General features: G+C 36.3%; 1 long non-coding RNA gene and 1 other non-coding gene across 2 annotated transcripts in view; both read left to right on the forward strand.

Moving 5' to 3' along the window:
* The window catches only part of LOC116554331, an 806,553-nt gene that overhangs the window by 324,813 nt on the left and 462,035 nt on the right, over nt 1–19,705 (forward strand). The gene's annotated exons all lie outside the window — the stretch shown is intronic.
* Nucleotides 16,888–16,997, forward strand: LOC116555259. The gene has a single exon (XR_004270456.1). It is a non-coding gene; the product is annotated as a U6 spliceosomal RNA (small nuclear RNA).

Consider the following 19,705-nt stretch of genomic DNA (forward strand, 5'->3'; position numbering starts at 1 on the left):
CTGCTTTTTTTTTTTTTTTTTTTTTTTGCTCTCCGTTTGCTTGGTAAATCTTCCTCCATCCGTTTATTTTGAGCCTTTGTGTATCCTTGCATGTGAGATGGGTTTCCTGGATACAGCACATGGATGGGTTTTGGCTTTTTATCCAATTTGCCAGTCTGTGTCTTTTGATTGGGGCATTTAGTCCATTTACATTTAGGGTTAATATTGTTATATATGAATTTGATACTGCCATTTTGGTGCTAGCTGGCTGTTTTGCCCATTAGTTGGTGCAGATTCTTCATTGTGTTGATTCTCTTTACCATTTGGCATGTTTTTGGAGTGGCTGGTACTGGTTGTTCCTTTATATGTGTAGAGCCTCTTTCAGGAGCTCTTGTAAAGCTGGCCTGGTGGTGACAAAATCTCTGAGTACCTGCATGTTCGCAAAGGATTTAATTTTTCCTTCACTTAGCAAGCTTAGTTTGGCTGGATAGGAGATTCTGGGTTGAAAGTTCTTTTCTTTAAGGATGTTGAATATTGGCCCCCACTCTCTTCTGGCTTGTAGGGTTTCTGCTGAGAGACCTGCTGTGAGTCTGATGGGCTTCCCTTTTTGGGTAACGTGACCTTTCTCTCTGGCTGCCCTTAGTATTTTCTCCTTCATTTCAACCCTGGTGAATCTGACGATTATGTGCCTTGGGGTTGCTCTTCTTGACGAATATCTTTGTGGTGTTCTCTGTATTTCCTGGACTTGAATGTTTGCCTGCTTTGCTAGGTTGGGGAAGTTTTCCTGGATAATATCCTGAAGAGTATTTTCCAGCTTGGATTCATTCTCTTCGTCGCATTCAGGTACACCTATCAAACGTAGATTAGGTCTTTTCACATAGTCCCACGTTTCTTGGAGACTTTGTTCATTCCTTTTTACCCTTTTTTCTCCATTCTTGCCTTCCCGTTTTATTTCTTTGAGTTGATCTTCGACCTCTGATATCGTTTCTTCTGCTTGATCAATTCGGCTGTTGATACTTGTGCATGCTTCGCGAAGTTCTCGTGTTGCGTTTTTCAGTTCCACAAATTCACTTATATTCCTTTCTTTTTTGTCCATTCTCGTTAGCATTTTGTCAAATCTTTTTTCAAGGTTCTTAGTTTCTTTGCAGTGGGTTAGAACATGTTCTTTTAGTTCACAGAAGTTTCTTCCTACCCACCTTCTGAAGTCAGATTCTGTCATTTCATCACACTCGTTCTCCATCCAACCTTGTTCTCTTGCTGGTGAGGAGTTGTGATCCCTTGTAGGAGGAGAGGTGTTCTGGTTTCAGGTGTTTTCATCCTTTTTGCGCTGGTTTCTTCCCATCTTTATGGATTTATCCACCTTTCAACTTTGTAGTTGCTGGCTTTCAGATTGGGTCTCTGAGTGGACGTTCTGTTTGTTGATGATGAGGTTATTTCTGTTTCTTGGTTTTCCTTCTGACAGTCTGGCCCCTCTGCTGTAGGTCTGCTGAGGTCCACTCCAGGCCCTGCTTGCCTAGGGTTCACCTGCAGCTTTCACTTGGAGCTGCAATCCTGAGCTGTTCCTAAATGGCCATCTTCGATCGATTCCTCGGTCATTATTCTTAACTGAAAAGAGATTATTCCAACTATAAAATCTTGTTTATGTAATTATTTTCTCCTTATTTAAAAAATGCCATATTAAGTATTCAATAAGATAAGAAAGAAGTATTTTCTATATGGCTTTTAACCATACCTACTTTTTAAAATGATAAATGTAACTGTTCCATACTTTTTTGTAAAACAAAACAAAACCTAAGAAACCAGTCCCGAATAGCTTCCACATAATCACCAGAAGGCTCAGTTACACATAACATGGCTTTCATTAGGGAAGCTAGGTATTCTTAGGGTTTAAAAGTTCTCTCTGTAGATGCCCTTTTTTTAAATTTTAAAGACAGTTTAATTAAAGAAAAACTTGAGTTCTCCTTTGAGAAATAGTATTCTTATAACGATAAGATTCTTTTTGTGTAGTAATTATTTTATAGATTAAATATACTGGTGTTTGGAGCCCACTGGAACTTACTGAAATGTATCTGTTCCCAGTGGGTTTTCAGAGTATTTGTTTAGGGAGGAAGATTGATACAATCATAAGAGCTGATGTCTGGCACAATTGGACAGTCGCAGTTTAGATTTTATAGAGGCCTTTTAAAATAACTTCTAGAGATCAACTTATAAATATTTTATCAGAACATTATGAATCTTAGATATCATTTGTATTTCCTGTTTAGCCTCTCTTTCAATATTTATACCAGATGATATAAAGTTTCCCATTCCTTCATGGTATAAGTTCACCCTCCTATCAAAATGTCCTTTTCCAGAGAGTATCAATGGGATCATTGAATCAATCCTCCTCATGTGTCATCTTCTGCCACCTGTCTGGTAGACTGGAGACCACACTGATTCTAGCCAGCAGTGACTTTCCTGACCATTCACCAATCTTGTTTCTTCCAGTGGTGTCCCACAACCATAGGTGTGGAGGCAATTGCATTACCTGTATTCAGACATCCTATGACACTGAAACTTGAGTGGTCATCTGAAGGTATACCTTTGTTCACAGCAATTGTTAACAAGATACAAGAGATGTCAGCACAGGCCAGTGTCTAGTGTATGGATCCGATTGCTCCAGATACAAACTTTTACTAGTTCCTTCAACTCACAAAATACACAACAAAGAGGTAAGAGAATGAACACATGAATAAGTGAATGAATGAAAATGATGCAAGACCTTCCTAGAGTACCAGTGTTATAGCTTTATTTGATTAGCTATTTAATATTATACAACCATCTCCCAGTTGGCATGCCCATGGCAACTGAGAGAAAGGAGAACAACTAGTAAATGAACTAACCCTTCTTTCTCATCTCGCACCTGGGTCCAAAAACTAGATGCCTCCACTTCTATTAAGATTTTTGCCATAATTTCTGCTTCAGATAAATGTAAGGATTTTTTTTTAGAGCAAAGTTCTTCCTTGAAACATAAAATAAAACATTTTCCCAAAATATATTCAGTTTTGGAATGATGTTTGAAAACTAACAAAAATGACAGACAAAATAGCTGATGGATACCTTGTTTGTTTTATTTATCTTTTTTCTCCACATGTTTTATGAATCACTTTTCATCTAAAGAGATCTGATTATATATTTTGGTTGTGGTTAATTTAAATCTCAAAATGTCTACCCACTAACATGATACCAATTATGTCACTGATGATGGGAAAATCACTCTTTTCAGCTACTCCATGGCCCAAAAGAATATTCTAAGATAATGAACAGAAAATAGTTTTAAAGCATATGCATTATCAAGAGAAAACATTTTTTGTGCCATGCTATTGTTAAAAATGATGATCATATGATATAAAATATTATAATTTCCCTAAAGTACATAATTATGTATTTCCCTAAAATACATAATAATAGTGTCATATTAGTCTTAAATAAAAACACTGTCATTTCATCTATCCTGGGTATAGAATCTTTTAAGGAAGTGATTTGATTTGTAATGATCTATGAATGTGATTGTGCCTGGTTCCTCTATAGGGCGCTTTTTTTCTTTTCTTTTCTTTTTTTTTGGAGACAGACTCTTGCTCTGTCACCCAGGCTGGAGTGCAATGGCATGATCTCAGCTCACTGCAACGTCTGCCTCCTGGGTTCAAGCAATTCTTGTGTCTCAGTCTCCCAAGTATCTGGGACCACAGGCATACACTACCATACCTGACTAAATTTTATATTTTTAGTAGGGTCAGTGTTTTGCCATGTTGGCCAAGGTGTTCTGGATCTCGTGCCTTCAAGTAATCCCCCTGCCTTGGCCTCCCAAAGTGCTGGGATTAGAAGGGTGTGTCACCACTCCCAGCCTAAAGGGTACTTTTAAGCGAAAGGCTTTTACCAAAATAGTGACACAGAATTGATATAGGCAATGTCACACTCAAAGTTAAGGCATTTCCTTGTGGCAGAGGGAGTTGGTACTGAAGCAGCAACAATTCCCTATAATCAGTAGCTAAATGCAAATTCTTAGACTCAGTAAATGAGCTGAGTTGACAGTTGGGTAGTGGGGACAAGATAGGAAAAATGGAAGTATTCAAAATCAAATCAGATAGGCAACTCGAGTCCAATGAGATGTGCATAGACAAGGGAAGAGGTGCATCTGAAGCCAGAAGCCAGGGTAGGAAAGGACTCCAGGCCAAGATCCTCATATTAGTTATCTTTTCATTTAGTCTCTAAATTTGAGTAACTACTGACAGATATCAATGACACATAGTGCTTAACATGCCCAACTTAACATCTTTCAATCGTACCTTCTTGTCTTAGGATGCAGTCCTGATTCTTGATGTATGAGTTAACATGTCCTGGAAACTGTTGTATTCTTTATCCCTCTATAGTTGTATTTCGAGCATTTCCCCATTGTTTTTGTTTATCTTTACAATAAAGACTGAGCTGCAGTCCAGAAATGCACCAGGAATTTTGCCTCTGATCCTTTTCACATATTGTTTTCTTTGCCTGGACCACTCTATAACACCTCTATACCCTTACTTCCTGCCTTCTACACTCCTAAGATTTTATTTTTAGTGTGTTCCTTATATTTAGTCTTATTGTTTCCCCCGACTACAATGTAACTCCATAAAAGCAGGGAAAGAGTGTGTTGCTCTTCACTGTATATACACTTCCTAGACCACTGCCTGACACGTATGCAGGCACTTTGTAAGTATGTTTTGAGTAAGTGATGAATGAATGAATGGCTAGATTGATGGATAGATGAATGGCTGGATGGATGAATGAAAGGATAGTGTATACTCAATAAATGCTAATTGTGTAGATGTCAAATAAGGTTTACAATTGCAATTGGTGCAAACGGTATGTACTCATGGAACAGATCTAATTTTTCTAGATGTCATCTTGATATGTTAGCCAGAGTGCTATTTGATTTTTTAAATATAAAAATGGTCCTATCTCTGGAGAGTTGAGTCACTAAATGTCTCTGGGCAATTAGTACTCTAGTGGTATTATTCCATTACATAGGAATTATAAGCATTCAGTGTGCAGTAAAGTAGAAGGAAGGCATATGTGTTGTCACTTTTATTGAGCATTTATTATATGTTAGACACTGCTTAAAGGGTTTTTTGAATAATCTTATCTTCTTCTTGATCTCATTCAGCAGAGTAACATTTTCCCAATTTTATACATAACACTAGCGTATATGTATCCTATGTGGATCAATAGCATGATATCACTGGGATTGACATTATATCCTAGAAAGTCCAAGGGATGTAAAAATTTTTCAAGTTCTTAATTTGTATATGTCAAACTCATTAATAAAACAATTAATTAGTTATTACATTTGTCAATATTGTCGTGTTTTTTCCCATTTTACCACGTACTTTAGATACTCCCAAATGTTTGTCCTTTTAAGTCTACCTGCTCTCTTTCCTTCCCTAGCTCCTAAATTTCAATTTCTTTGTCTAGAGTATCTGTTTTTATTGTTTTGCCCCTCCCCCATTCTTGATTGCTGAAGTCTGAAAGACAATGCTTGTCTAGGCAGAGATAGAACACAGCCAAAAGTTTGCAATATTAGAGACATTTTTAACAGACTGAAGGAAGAAAAAAATTTATTTTCTGTCATAGAGAGATGAAGAAACTTATGCTCACAATCTTTACAGCATGTGTCTATGTTAAGGGGCCATGACTGTGATTTTAGTCAGGCCCCTGTGTGTGTGTGTGTGTGTGTGTGTGTGTGTGTGTGTGTGTGTGTGATGGCAGAACCATTTTTCATGATGTCTCTCAATGAGACATTGATTTATTGATTTTCATAATGAGATAGTTTTATCCTCCTCTCATTAGCTCTCAAATAATGATAGATGTATTATTAAAACAAGTGGCCTGGGGTGTTATTGGTGTTCGTTGATGTCTTTTATTGTTTGGGTGGGGGAATCTTACTTTTTACCCACCATTATTAGTTGAATTGTATCCACCCTAAATGATATGTTGATGTCTTAACCTTCACTTTTTCAGAGTATGCCCTTATTTTGAAATGAAGTCATTGCAAATGTAATTAATTAAGTTAAAATGAGGTCACAGTGGATTAGAGTGGGAACTTAATCCAATGAGTGGTGTTTTATAAGAAGAGGATCCTCCTCTAGAGGTTCTGGTGGGAGCGTTGCCCTGCCAATACCTTGATTTTGAACTTCCAGCCCCCAGAAGTATGAGACAATACATCTCTGGTGTTTTAAGCCAGTCTGTGGTGCTTTATTACAGCAACCCTAGGAAATACACTACCTTTTAAGACAAAGGAACCTGGAAATTATTAGCAGTACAATGAGGAGATCCCTAGGATGACTGCTGTGTTAATGGAACAACCAACTCTGTAAAATGTTTTAAAGCAGTTTTTTCTTCCAGGCTCAGTGGCAAATGCTTGTAATCCCAGCACGAGCCTCTGTGCGTGACATGTTGGGATGCTGAGGTGGTAGAATTGCTTGAGGTCAGCAGTTTGAGACCAGCCTGATAAACACAGTGAGAGCCTGTCTCTTCAAAAATATATAAATACATACATACATACATACATACATTATCTGGGTGTAGTGGTGTGCTCCTGTAGTCCCAGCTATTCAGGAGACTTAAGTGGGAAGATTGCTTGAGTCTAGGGTTTTGAAGCTGCGGTGAGCTATGATCATGCCACAGCACTTTAGCCTTGGTGAAAGAGTGAGGCCCCATCTCAAAATAAGTAAATAAATAATAAAACAATTTTTTCTGACCCAATATAGCTGACTCTTCTGGTCCAGCCAAAGCACAAACCCAAAAAGCCTTCCTTGAGTAAATGGTTCCAAGGCAGTCGGATTACAGTTTGGTTTTATATACTTCAGGAAGGTGGGTGTTACTGGCAAAGATGTAAATCAATACTTGGAAGGTATACACAGGTTCAGCAAACTATCTTGAAGCAGGGGCTTACAGGTTATAAGTGGATGCATAGATTCTTTAATTTGTAGTTGGTTGAAGGAGTAAGGCTCCGTCTAAAATTTGGAATCAGCAGAAAGTAATGCTTTAAGGTATGACAAGGATGCTGTGTAGCATGGTTGATGGCGGAGCAGGGTAACCTAATCCTTTCTTTGCATGGCCTTACGTCTTGTTTTCAATTTGGTATTTTATTGTCACAAAGAGTTCTGCATACGGGTCTCTATTTCAATGGTGATGCTGGTCAGTTGTTGCTCCTAAACTCTAAAATAGAGGGAGAATAATGAGGTTTGTGGGACCTCCCTTCCCACTATGATTGGAAACTCAGTTTTTAAGGTTTCTCTGGGGTCCCCTGGAATAACAGGGTATCTATTCTGTCAGTGGAGGGATTAGGATTTTATATATAGTCTATAACTAAGAGTTATACATTCAAGAAAGCTGTGCATACTTTTCAAGAAAATTAAGGAACTTCTAGCCACAGTGATGGTGCTATTAATGGTCCTTTTTCTATTTGCTCTCCTCCTAAGTATTTTCTACACTCTTTGGAAATCACTTTATTCACCATCCTCTGTAGTTATCCCTGAACTTTGAAAGAGTAGTGTTACAATGGAGGAGGCAGCCCAAAGGGCATATTAGTCTAGTGCTGTTGAGATGACCTTAATCTCTGGAAACCTTCATATTCTTTGGCCCAGGTTACATCTAAGAGATGAAAAACTATCATCTTTGCTCTCATGTGTGTTTAGTTTCTTTCTTATCTCCCAGAGACTCTAAAAGATTAAATAGCAGATATCTAAAAAGTATTTTAGGTCCTTGCTACCTAAAGGGAAAAAGACATCATTGTTATCTTTTGAGGTAGGTTGGTAAAAATTGTGATCTCCATTACATATTTAGCTTTTCCCTTGTTGATGTTTCCTTGGATTAGAAGTTGAAAGTCAGGCACCTTTTACTTTGAAAATATGTTATTACATCTTCATTTGTATTCCTGGGACTAACAAAAGAACAGTGATTTGCATCATGGTTCTGCCCACATTGTCTTTTTGGGTATCTGTCAGTAGCTATTAATAGAGTAATTACTTGATAAACGATTAATTCAATTAATGGAAATTGAGCAACTTTCTTTAAAAATAAGACAATTTATTTCATTATCATAAAATTAAAACATGTTCATAGCAGAAAATTTGAACAAAACAAACAATGAAGGAAACAAAACACCCATAATTGCTCAACATTTTTATTTTAATTTCTAGTATTTTTCCCTTAAGGTTTAATAGTATCCTTAAACCATAGTTTTAATTTCATATCTTGCTTGTTATTTCACTTACAGTTATTAGAATTTTTGTCTCTTATACAAAGTACTCTGCAAGCATCATCTTAAGTAACTGCATAATATTCCTTCAATATTATGTCATCATTTATCTAAATGTTGTCTGTTTCAGCAACTTCTATTTAATAACTTAAAAGTTTTAAAAATAAATTTAAAAGGTTTATTTTGAATATATTCAATTACCGATTATCTCATGAATGAACATCTGTGATCAAACTGCCTACGTTTGTTAATAATATTCTGTATAAGTCCTACCATTTTCTCCAAAACTCAACATCCACAAAGAACTAGCCTGGAGATATTATGATAACACCACTCATTTTACTTTCTTCATGCTAAATTCTGTGGAAGATACTGTTACCGGAAAAGGATCTGATTCAGACTCCAAGGGAGTTTTTGGACCTCACGAAAGAAAGAATTTGGGGCAAGTCTATAAAGTGAACAAAACTTTATTAAGAAAGTAAAAGAATAAAAGAATGGCTCCTCCATAGCCAGAGCAGTGGCATGGGTTGCTCAACTGAGTATCCTTATAGTTATTTATTGATTATATGCCAAACAAGGGTTAGATTCATGAGTTTTCCAGAACTGAGAGTTCCTTCCCTTTTTAGACCATATTGGGTAACTTCTGGACATTGCCATGCAATTTGTAATATGTCACAGTGATGAGGGGAGTGTCTTTTACAGGTGAATCCATTACAATTAGTGAATGATGAGCAGTGAGGATGAACAGAGGTAACTTTTATTGCCATCTTGGTTTTGGTGGGTTTTAGTCAGCTCCTTTCCCTCATCCTGTTTCAACAGCAGGATCTTTGTCACTTGTATCTTGTGCTGACCTCCTGTCTCATCCCACGATAACAGTGCCTAACCACCTGGGAATGCAGCCCCATAGGTCTCAGCCTTATGTTACCCAGTACCTATTCAAGATGTGGTTGTTCTGGTTCAAATGCTTCTGGCAATACCACGGTGAATCGGAAACAACACTGATATTTCAAGCATGTGTAAAATCAAAACATACATGGCAATAACTATAATTCAAAGGAAGAATATTATCATATAAAATTCATATATACAAATGTTACTGTAGTTTAAATAGGAAGAATATTTCAGGTATGGTCATCATGAAACTGAACATGAAAAATGAAATTTGAGTTAGAATTTAAGATGAACGCATATGTTAAAGTAGTTATACATTGGAATAGGATGAATGGAGAGAAGACAGAAGTAAAGATTAGAACTATCATTATAATGGAAAATAGAAAGTTCAGCACATCTCCCTTAACCAACATTGAGTTGCTGAAAAAACCTTTGCTTTCTGTAAGTCACCATTTTTCAAGTTGTTGAAAAGTCTTTGCTTTCAGTAAGACACAATTTCTGACACTTATGACATACTGAACTCTTGGACTACTGCAATGCTTTATCCCATCTTTGTGCATTTCTACCTCTTCAGATTGGTTGTATGATCAACTAAGTAAGTTGCTTTTGTTCTAAAACAATTTATACTAATGTTTCCTGTTATTGTAAATATATAGCAATTTAAAGCATATAGGCAAAGAAATGTACCTGCAAAAAGTAATTTTTTCTTGCCAGGCACAGTGGCTCACACCTGTAATCCCAGCACTTTGGCAGGCTGAGGCAGGTGGTTCACAGGTCAGGAGTTCAAGACCAGCCTGGCCAAGGTGGTGAAACCCCGTCTCTACTAAAAATACCAAAATTAGTGGATGTGGTGACGGGTGCCTGTAATCTCAGCTACTTGGGAGGCTGAGGCAGGAGAATCACTTGAACTCGGGAGGCAGAGGTAGCAGTGAGCTGAGATTGTGCCACTGCACTCAAGCCTGGGTGACAGAGCCAGACTCCGTCTCCCCAAAAAAAAAAAAAAAAAAAAAAGTTTTTCTCTTCTATAAATGCAAATTTATTGCATGGAAACATCCAGCATTGATGATCTACATACAAATTATGGCATAATTATTGGTTGGAATAGAGACAATTATAAAAATGCGAAGGAAAAAATTTGTAAATATAAAAGAATTGTATACATAAATTGCTTCAAAAATGTTTCTTAGAACTTACTCTAAAACTTCAAAAAATATGTGATTGATGCAGGTGGTAAATTAATGCTTTAAAAAATGGTCTAAGTTTTACATGAAGCAGTTGGCAAATGAGTGTATATTTATGCATTTTTTTCTTGGATCAAGATTTTTAGAAATTATATAATTTAAATTCACCTCATTTTAATCAAAGTTGAAAAGTAAAATCATTTCATAGTTCAGGTTTAATAAAATAAATAGCTGGATGATATAAGAGCTTGAATTACAGACTAAGAAGTTTTAACTTTGGTATGTTTGCAAGATATTGTATGATTCAAGGCAGAGAAGTAACATAACCAGATGTGTCATTCTAAGATGACATGAACAAGCTGGCAATCTTGCTCAAGATGAATTAAAATAGATTAGAAGAGAGGAGAATGGTAAAGAGTTTGATAAAATAAGACAGGTAATATAAAAAACTGCATTATTGAGACTCAGAATGAGGGCAGACATGAATATTTTTAAGGTAGAACACAGGAATTACCAGTTGCTTAACTGTAGTGTCAATGAGATGATACCAAGATTTTAGGTTTAAAATACTGTACAGATGAAAATGAGAAAAAGAATAATAGGAAGCAAAGGAGAGGAAAACATGGGAAATGAGTGGTAAGGAGGCACAGAAAGTCAAGTTTGATTTTGTGTCTGTTGAATGGAGAAGTGTAGCTATACATTCTGTCTTCTGTTCTCAGTCAAGAGCATCTAGTCTCCTATGGACAGTAAATAACTAAACAGAATCTGGAGCTCAGTGGTTGGTATTTATTTGCAGAGAAATCCCACATGAAGCCATAAGAGGAAAGATGTAATCATATATAGTTAAAGCCAACTGATCCCAACCTCACAGAACTAAAGGAAGTTGAGAGTTTAAATAGGAACAATTAGACAAATACATGTGGGGAGAAAAAGGTCCATAACCTTTAACAACTAAGATGTTAATGGTGACCTTAGATAATTTGTTAAAAGTAATCATCAGAGTCTTCCAGGAGTTAAGGAGATAGTCTCTGGTCACAAAAGGCAGGCAGTGAATGGGAAATTTTAAGAAATCTGCTTTGGAAATTATGAATAAACTAGAATGATGATTTGAAAAGGGGATTTGATTAATGGCAGAGGCCTTAGGAAAAAAATTCATTGAGGAAGATAAAATTACAGTTGAAGAATCCATTTGAATTTTGACCTGAAAAAAAATTAGTAAATTACAAATGAACATAATAGACAGTAGCTCTAACATTAAGTCAAATTTGTTTAATATTGCGTGAACAAAGGTAGGTGCCCTGAAAAAGTGTTTCTTTTTTCTAAAATAATGTAGAGAAGTTGAACTGATTATATACATAAATATCTGTATATGTATATTTAGGAGAAAGTATAATATTAAACAAATAGAGGAAAAAAGAATGTATTTTTTTCCAGATGTATTTCAACCAGATTTTGGGAAGCTTAATATCCCAGAGAAGCATTTACAAATTGTGGAATGTGTGCTTTGCAGTGGGTACTGAGACTATAAATAAATTTAATTTTAAATAACACTAAAGAATGGGGTACATAATTACAAAAAAAATTATTTTTAATTCTATTTTATTTCTTCTGATTATATCAAGGGGAAAATTCCAGTTTGGTGTTAATATGTCTTCAGTTTCCTAACTTCTTTTGATATGAAAAGAGAATGGAGTGCCACCTCAGAGCATTTGCCAGGCAATAATATCTGGCAAGAGTTTAATTATTTGCTTTAATTAAATTCATTTTTATAGTTACCTTTTATATATAGCAAATGATATTCATTTTCTAATTATTGTAGTGATATAAACTCTCATTTAAGATAAGTTCAAGTTAAACGAGTGGTAATCAAATATATACCCAGTAAATAATATTACAGACAGATATATGAAGTTACAGCCTCACAGTAGCGGAAATGATACCAAAAGACAAGTGCTTGGCCAAAAAAAAGGTTTAATCTGGGAACTAGAAATTAAACAACCTGCCAATGGTTACTTTGTTGACTTTTGAGACAGTTATAGAATAATTCAGAGCGTTAGCTTGCTTCTTAATAAGAAATACCCATTAGGGGTGTGAGGAGGTCACATGAACAAATTTATGAGAAATAAATTAATCTTAAGTATTTGGTCTCCAAAATGCATTACTTATTTATCAGCATTCCCACTTGTTATGAAAGTTATCATTTGTTCAAGAGAAGTGTACTTTAAAATAGAATATTATCCATTACCTTCACAGCTGTTTATTCAGCACCTACTATGTAGCAAGCACTGTAATATCTCTTTGAGCAACACATGGATCTCTTTTCACATAGCTTATAGTCTTGCGTGGTTAAAAATGAACATCCAGTTTGATTCAGGCATTAAAATCTATTCATCCTATTACCAATCTCAATCATTTCCTTTTCACTACTAGAAAAGTTCAAAACTGCAAATATAAATGCTTTTTCTTCTTTTGGAGGTGTGATAGATTCTCCGGTTCCATTATGAAGGAATTATTCTACTAATCTGTAATAACAACCTCATGTCCCAGGGAAATTCAGATGCAAGGCCTGAATGATACTCATTGTAGTCTTCTAATTATTTGGTTTCCCAAAAACATAGCACAAGAAAACATGGGCCTTCCCTTTTAGCCGTCATAATAAACAGTGATGTGAATAGTGCAGTCTACCAATTAGAGGACCTAAATAGAGCACAATTTTGATAGAAGAATTAAAGAGAAAGGGTGAGAGATTCAGGGCCAGCCAATCATGGAATATTGGCATGCTAAGCAATGTTGGTGTGTAGGAAACAGGAGATGTCAGGTAGTACCATAGTAGCAAACATCCCCAAATCCAATAGATTAAAGACAAAGCATTATTTCTTGTTCACCATGCACATCTGTTTTGCAGTGTTATGAGCCTCTACTCCATGTGGTCCTCACTCTGAAATACTAGCTGATTAAAGCTCCATTGGTCACTAATAGCACTATCTCAACATAGCAATGCTTAAGTTGAATAGAGTGCTGTAGTCTCAAGCACAGCAATTCAGTGCTGTGACTCCAAAATAATATAGGGCACATCTGTTCAATTTCATGGCCTAGAAATAAGGCTACATATAATAGACATGTGGAGGTATATTTTTGTTTGTTTGTTTGTTTATACTTTAAGTTCTGGGGTACATGTACAGATCGTGCAGGATTGTTACATAGGAATACACATGCCATGGTGGTTTGATGCATCCATCCCCCTGTCACCTATATTAGGTATTTCTTCTAATGTTATTTTTCACCAAGTCTCCCACCCTCTGCTATTCCTCCCCTAGCCCCCCCACCCCCCAATAGGCCCCAGTGTGTGATGTTCCCCTCCCTGTGTCCATGTGTTCTCATTGTTCAACACCCACTTATGAGTAATAATATGCAGTGGTTAGTTTTCTGTTCTTGTGTCACGTTGCTGAGTATGATGGGTTCCAGCTTAATCCATGTCCCTGCAAAGGACATGAACTCATCCTTTTTATGGCTGCATAGTATTCCATGGTGTATATGTGCCACATTTTCCTTATCCAGTCTATCGTTGATGGGCATTTGGGTTGGTTCCAAGTCTTTGCTATTGTAAACAGTGACACAATGAACATACGTGTGCATGTGTCTTTATAATATAATGATTTATAGTCCTTTGCATATATAGCCAGTAATGGGACTGCATGCCTAGGAATCACCCATGGGGGCTGCCAAACAGCAAGGATTGGTGCCTGTTCCTTCCTCTGGTAGCTTCATCCCAGAAGGGTACCTGACAGATGTCAGCCAGAGTTCTCTTGTATGAGGTGTCTCTCAGGATGCACAGGGGTTAGGGAGCCACTTGAGGAGGCAGCCTGTCCCTTATCAGAGCTCAAATGCTGTGCTGGGAGCTCCGTTGCTCCCTTCAGAGCTTCTGGGCAGAGATGTGTAAGTCTTTTGAAGTGGAACTCAAAACTGCCCCTTTTTCCACGTGCTCTGTCCTGGGAAGGTGGGTTTTTATTTATAAGTCACTGATAGGCTACGGCCTTTTTTCAGAGAGGTGCCGCCCAGCAAGGAGGCATTCTAGTCATAGTTTGCCTGCAGAGGTGTTGCTGAGCTGCCGCAGGCTCTGCCCAGCTGCTGTGTAAACTCATAACAATGTCATGCCTGCCATATTCTGCTGGTCTAAAGCAAGTCATGAAGCCATACCAGTTTCAACTATGGGTGAACAAACTCTGCCTTGATTCACAAAAATGCAAAATACTGTTGGGTGGGCAAACAGACTACCCTGATGAGTGAAATTGCAAAAAAAAAAAAAAAAAAAAGTGACTTTTTGTCAATCTGCCACAGGTTTATTGTGTAATTATAATAATGCAAAATATGTTTGAAAATCACTTGTCATTAAAAAGCATACATATTTAGTTTATTTGTTAATGATATATAACAATAATACTTAGTATTATTTCAGACAAAAATAGACTTATTTTTATGCCAGAAGCTAAGATTGGGAAATCTCATTACTAATGAATTTATTTATTACCGCTTGGTTTTATTAAATGAAAGAGTTTTTTTTATGTGAATTTTTTGAGACTGCCTTATGTTTTTAAATGTTAAATATTTTTATTTCATGGCTAAACATGGGCTTTTATCAATAATTTTATAGAGATAATCATCAGAAAAAAATCCAGTCTTTCTGGTTGTCACTTCAGATCCTAATGGCCACGTCTGGAGACAGAGGGCATTGCTTACAACCCAGTTACACCTTTTTTATTTTTGATCACTCTGGAGCGATTCTGGGTGGGGCTATATAATAGTTGTTTTCTCTGTAATCATCTGCAAATACCCTGATGTTCCACACATTCTGGCTGAAAACATATATACAGTAGCCTGTCAACTGTCAAACTGATAACTGGTGTCCGTAGAAATATTATCTGCTCACATCACTGATGTGGTCAGATATCTCAGCCCTGGGATTCTGACTCTCTAGCCCCTGTAATTCTGTTTTGATTATTATTTTAAAGTCATGTATTTATTTCCATCTCTCTTTCAAAAACCTCAGAAGAAAAGCCCACTCTGGCTTCTAAGGAATGGACTTGATACAAATGTATAGATGTCTTCCAACTTTCGCTTCCCATATTCTTGAAACTGTCAGGCTGAGTCAAAGAAATAATAAATAGAGGAAACATATTTTTTTTTATTTTAACATAGAAATGACATTTTTACTCATAAATAATCGCTTCTAAAATGGAATAACTAGCATTCATGTTAATGAGTGTCTATGTTTATAGATAGAAAATTAGGTTTTTAAAAAGCATTTTAAAAGAAGCAGTATAGAGTCTGAGAACAGAAAAGCTTGCTGCCAAGCAATTTTTATTTCTAGGCCTGTAGGCCTGGCTTTGGTTTACAGTGAATTACGAAGTGCTGCAGAATGAAGAAAAGACAGCTCCTTAGCCTGCTGGTACTGCTGAATGGAACCTTCATAACAGAATGCTTAGACTTACAGACCCTGGCTTATATTTTCTGATGAAAAGTACTTGGGATATGACAGAAGTTTGGATTGGAGGCAGAAGACAGGGTTTTAGTCATGGCGTCCCACTTACTAGACATGTGGATGTCAAAGCCTAGAATGCCTGATGCCTCAGTTTCTTCATTTCTAAATTGATGTAATAATACCTAGCTTCTCTCTCTATGTATGGGTAAAAAGTAAAATGGCAGTTGTTCAAGCACTCTCTTAACTTAAAGAATTGTAGCTAACCATTTTTGATAAGATGTTTCTCGTCATCATTATTATCTTGAATTCCTCTAAGGATAAAATTGTATTCTCCAAAAGAAACCAGTGAGTTGTTTCCATATGAAACTGTGCAGAACCCAGTGATAGGCATTTAGGCTTCAAAAATCAATTGCCTAAGTATGAGAAAGTATGAGAGAAAAAAGACATGCAGTAGGAATAGTTCACAATGTTATGGGACATTGAGTTGATCTAAAATTTAATATGAATACACAGTGTCAAGTGACTGCAAAATTCTTCCATGATTAGGAAGAAAAGAGTTTACATGATGTAGGAAGTTGTAGTCTTATTTTTCTTGGCATTGATTAAACCACACACCCAGAATATTGAGTGAAATTGTAGGCAGAATATTTTAAAGGATTTGAGGAAACCCAGAGTGATTCCAGGGTGAAATTTCTGGAACACCTAGAAATCATATCACCTGAGAAAAATTTGAGTGAACTCAGAGAAGCTGAGAAAGAATGAATAAATTTACCCTGTGTTATTTTGTCCCTGAGGACAAAGCTAGAATCAATGGTAGAATTTATTTTTAAAAAGACACTATAGCTCAGGAAAAAAAGGCATTTATAAAGCCCAGAGTTGCTTGAAAGCAAGACATAATGTCTAATTGAGCAGGGAATTTACCCTCCTTGGAGGTGCTTCAAGAGAGGCCGCCTGACCCCCCTCACTACATTTACATAAGATGGGAATTTCCAATTGTGTTGGAGTGTTTATTGGACGATCTCAAGTTCTTCCAACAAGTCAAGGTACATACTCAAGACTGCTACAAAATATTTAGTATAGTGCTCACGTAGGCAGAATACATACTAAAAACTTGGAGCAATGCAGAGAAGATTAGCATGACCCCCATACAAGAATGACAAAGTTTTAAGATGTTAATATAAGTGTATATAAAATAAATGAAATAACGTTATAAAATAAAATATTTAGCATTCCAAAAGCATCATTTTCTGAAACCTATGGAATCCTGATTTCAGGAGATATTTTATTAAAAATATAGACTACCCATAAAATACTTTTGGGGCCCTCCACCTCCTATAGTTCATCTAGTGTATGACGATACACATTGTTAGAACGGAAACTCTGAAATCTAACAATAAAGACACCTGAAAAATATGGCCCAATTTTTCTTAACCTATTTGATCATGCAATATTTTTATATATTTCTGTCTACTTTTGCTTTGCATCTATCTATCTATTTATTTTTGTTACTTTTTGTTATTTTCTATCTATCTATTTTTGTTACTAACCTGTATAATGATTGGCGCACAAAATCTTCTGGGCATATGAAAAGTTATGATTTTAAAAATAAGTGATCCAAATCTCTTCTATTTATAAATATATCTTATTTGTTGAAAATGTCAAAGCTTTGCTTATTTTCACATACATGGCAGTTTTCAGAATGCAACTCAATTTGATCTAGCTTCCTAGGATGGCAGTAGAATTATGATGAAACGGAGTGCCTAATGTATCAAACCTTCCAGCATCATTCCAGCTATTAGTAATGAGTATCCAACAGCTTGAGGGTAGACGTCTTTCCCAATAGAACTAACAGAATCTGGCTGGGTTAAATCAGTTTGTTTTATCCTATTATATTTTGAAGTGTTAAACTGTTATTTGACCAAAAGCTGAAATCCTAGATGTGTCTACAGAGTTCAGCAGTATTTTCCTGATATCTCAGCTAGCTACTTCTCTTCAATGTATACCTGTTTGGTTCAAGGTGTGTGTGTATGTGTGTGTGTGTGTGTGTGTGTGTGTGTGTGTACATAAATAGGTATATATATATATATTTATCTATACACATATCTATGTATATAGATAGATTTAGATAGATAGATATCTGATGTTTTAAGTTTGTGTGGCATGCACTTAAACCATCAGATGTCATGAGAACCCACTTGCTGTCAAGAGAACAGCATGAGGCAAATCTGCTCCCATGATCCAATCACCTCCCACCAGGTCCCTCCTCCAACATTGGTAATTACAGTTCAACATGAGATTTGGGTAGAGACACAGAGCCAAACCATATCACTTAGCAAGAGAAGGAAGACTTTATATATAGATAGATTATCTATCTATCTATCTATCTATCTATCTATCTATCTATCTATCTATCGGTATGTGTATAGGCAGATAGAGATATAGATATAGCTTTTGCATTTCTTCAGATTTCTAGTAGTGTTTTCTAGGAGTAAGGAGATGTTTATTAGATGTACCACCAATTTGACTTTTATTCCACATTTTTCTTTATTTATGCCAGTTTGGGATCATGTCATTCCCCTACCATTCGCGTGAACTTTTCCAGGTGAGATTTTTTTTTTTTTTCTGCTAATGCTGACAACACCTCTGCATTTAGTTCTCAGGCATACTCTCCTGGAATTGGTTGCTTAGAACTAGAAATTATTGATCTGCCTAGGCTTGATATGTGCTCCCTTTATCTGAGCTGACAATATTTGCTCTATGATTCTGCTAACATCTCCTTTTCTCAGTGTCTTTCCTTTTATTTTGTCCTCTAGCATGTGGACAGTACTCCTATGGCAATATGTTCTAACCCTCTCCTGTGATCTGATCCTGACAGGGCCAGAGAAGATTTTCAGGTTAATGAAGAGCCTCATTATAAACACACATTCACTTGCTATTGTGTTGACTCACATTGAATTCTCCATGTGCTTATATTCTCGGTTGAATTATCTAACATTTAATGATGTACTAGACATTAAGTGGTATAGTGAATGTTGCTGCCTAGTAGGAAGGGGAAGGCATTGGAAAGAATTTAAAAGAAGTATTACAAGGGAAAAGTACACAAATGTGTATTGCAAATTTATCATAATGTCTGAGTAAAAAAGTAGCTATTTTCAGAATTCAGAATTGGGTTAATAATATCAAGTATGTATTGTTTATCAAGCCTACCCCATGTCAGTGTGAGAAAGTTTCACAATGTATAAAGTTTGTAGTTTTGCTAAACTGTAAATACAAGAAGATCAAAGACTGACTTTTAAAATGACCAATATATCATATTATGTCATGGGTTTTGTAAGAAATAGATGATACTCCAAAAAGGGGTAACTGAAAAAAATTTGAATAAAAAGGATTTTTATGAAGAAATCTTGGTTAAAAGAAACCAACAAGAGATGATAAAGCACATTTAGTTTAGTTTATTAGTTCGTTTTCACACTGCTGTAAAGAATTACCTGAGACTGGGTAATTTATAAAGAAAAGAGGTTTAATTGACTCATAGTTCCATAGGCTTAACAGGAAGCATGACTGGAAGACCTCAGGAAACAGGATCACGACAGAAGGCAAAGGGGAAGCAAGCATGTCTTACCATGACAGAGTAGGAGAAAGAGCAAAGGGGGAAGTGCCACACACACTTAAAACATCAGATTTCATAAGAACTCACTCACTCTCAAGAGAACAGCATGTGGCAAATCTGCTCCCATGATCCAATCACCTCCCACCAGGTCTCTCCCCCAACATTGGTAATTACAGTTCAACATGAGATTTGGGTAGGGACACAGAGCCAAACCAAATCATATAGCAAGAGAAGGAAGACTTTACTATCCTTAGATCTGAAAGGGCAAAGGCAGTGAGTGGCTACAA

This window comes from Sapajus apella, unplaced genomic scaffold (assembly GCF_009761245.1).
Source record: "Sapajus apella isolate SASKATOON/1434 unplaced genomic scaffold, GSC_monkey_1.0 scaffold14, whole genome shotgun sequence".
Lineage (NCBI taxonomy): Eukaryota > Metazoa > Chordata > Mammalia > Primates > Cebidae > Sapajus > Sapajus apella.